Source organism: Octodon degus, unplaced genomic scaffold (genome assembly GCF_000260255.1).
Source record: "Octodon degus isolate 3935 unplaced genomic scaffold, OctDeg1.0 scaffold00004, whole genome shotgun sequence".
Classification (NCBI taxonomy): domain Eukaryota; kingdom Metazoa; phylum Chordata; class Mammalia; order Rodentia; family Octodontidae; genus Octodon; species Octodon degus.
Genome location: NW_004524580.1, coordinates 21,982,870 through 21,985,325, shown reverse-complemented (window position 1 = coordinate 21,985,325; position 2,456 = coordinate 21,982,870). Strand labels below are relative to the sequence as shown.

The following is a 2,456-nucleotide window of genomic DNA, read 5'->3' as shown; positions in this document are numbered from 1 at the left end:
CACACACACACCACCTTTTCTTGGAGACAAAGTCTTGCTGTGCCATTCAGGCTGGCCTTGAACTATGTCGCCTAGGATGGCTTCAAACTCACATCGACCCTCTTGCCTTAGCTTTCTTTTTTTGTTTTTCAGAACCGGGGATTGAACTCAGGCCCTTGCGCTTGCCTGGCAAGCACTTATTCTACTGAGCCATCTCCCTGGCCCTGCCTCAGCCTTCTGAGTGCTGAGATTACAAGTATATTATGTGCCAGGCATGGTGGCACATTTCTTTAATCCTTGCACTTGGAAAGCTAAGGCAGAAGGATCACTGCACGTTTGAGGCCAGCCTGGGTTACATGGTTAAGTTTAAGGCCAGTCTGAACTACAGAGTGAAAGGCCCTCCACCTTAAATAAATAAAATTAATGTATGTAACAATAATTATAACACTCAATGTTAAAATAATGTCACAATAATGAAAATGACATACCAATGATGTTACAACCATAACACTGCCTTGCTTTATAAATAACTGTACATATTATAGTATAATGAAAACCTAACTTTACAATCTGATATGCTACATTCCAATATAAATATCTTACAGTTACACACTCTTGCTGACAACTACAACACTCCATTACTGTAAAATATATGATTTCTACTTTATGTTCATGAAAAAAGATGACATCTTTTAAAAGGCAACATGTAAACCAGGCATGGTGGCACACATCTGTAATCCCAGCACTCGGGAGACTGAGGCCAGAGGACTGCCATAAGTACGAGGCCAGCCTGGGCTACACAGTGAGTTCAGGGCAGCCTGAATATAGAGCAAGACCCTGTCTCAAAAAAATCAAAACAAGCAAACAAAAAAGGCAATGAGTAAACCAGATGTGGCACACACACCTGTCATCCTAGCACTTGGGCAAGTGAGGCAGAGGGTGGCTGAGTTCAAGACACGCTGCTGTGACGTGTCGATGCACATCCTCCCAAAGCCTCGGGCATAGCTGGCGCCTTTGCAGAGGTGCCTGAATGTAGAGTGTGGACTGACTTATGGTGCAATGCCAAGACTGAGGGTGGATCATGACTACATCAGCCCACTGACAGGGCCCAGTGGCCTGAACACAATGTAAGGGACACAAGAGGCTTCCCTTCGCCCTCCCTTGTTTTCACCCACCATGAAAGTTTCTCCTCTGCAGGTCCTGCTTGTCATCCTACCCTGGAGCCAGAAGATTGGGAACTGAAACCTTCACAGAAGGATTGGGGGGGGGGGGGCTAGTTCTGGTTGCCCTAAAGGTGTGTTTGGTGTGTCTTGTGGGGCTGGGGATCAAAAGGCTGTCCCCTGCGCCTAACTGCATTTGCCCAAGCAGCTCTTTAAACAACTGAACTATTGGGCAAGCTCTCTGAAACCTCTACAAACTGTAATCCAAATAAGCCTCTCCCCTTTGGGTATCAGGTATTCTGTCTCAGCAACAAGAAAGGTAACAAAGACACAAGCCCAGGCTATATAGTAAGAGTTAGGCCAGCTTGGACTGTATAATGAGACCCCATCCCAAGTAAAAGGCAAAGCATGTGCACACACAGAGGTGGCACGACAGAAAAAGCACTTCAGAAATGCAAAGTAACAGAGATCAGTGTGAAGGGGAAAGGGGCCTATCACAGGAGGAGTAAACCTACTAGGGATAAGGAACATGAGTAGGTAGGTGTTTGTGGTATCACACTGTCCCGACCCGCGGGTCAGTCAACGAGGACCCTAGAGGGGGAGTGGGGATGAGAAGGGACAGGAGACACAAAGAATGGAGACAAGACAGGATTCTGATCAAGTCTCGTTTATTCAGGGGAGGTGCTGGGTATATATAGGGGGTGTAGGAATGAGGAAGTCTCAGCTCTAGGGGGTCAGCAGGTGTCTAGGCAACGGGGGAAGGTGCCACCCCTGGGGCATAGCACATGATTCACGGAGAATGGGCAAGGTGAGAAGGACCATAAGCTTAACTCAGCAGGGAACAGAAACTTAAGAAAACGGCTATCACTATTATAAAATGGATACCAGTTAATGGCTTCCCACATCACACTCCTGTATTCTCAACTGCTCTGGAGGCTGAGGCAGGAGGGTTAAAAGTTGGAGACCAGCTTAGATAACACAGAGACTGCCTCAAAATAAAAACTGAAATGGGCTGGGTTGTACCTTGGTGGTATGTTGCTCTTGACTTTGATCCCTTGTACCCACTCCAAAAAAAAGAAAAACAAGTAATGGAATATAGGCAAGACCACATAAGGGGTAATTTTTAAAATTAAATCTCAAAAAGCAGGATGATTTTTGGGGGGCATCCAAAATTCAAACTCAGTGGACTGCTGGACTGTGTTGGATTGTTTTGCTGAATTCACACACCTATAGTATTTAGATGCCAATAGAATAGCCATCCTTGACAGGACTAAACAAAAAAAGGATACAAAGGAAGGAGCATTTTGTATCTGTATA

At 45.5% G+C, this 2,456-nt stretch overlaps 1 protein-coding gene across 1 annotated transcript in view; it reads right to left on the bottom strand.

The window, feature by feature from the left end:
- The window catches only part of Mrpl42 (mitochondrial ribosomal protein L42), a 54,556-nt gene that overhangs the window by 9,749 nt on the left and 42,351 nt on the right, over nt 1-2,456 (bottom strand). The window lies entirely within an intron of this gene.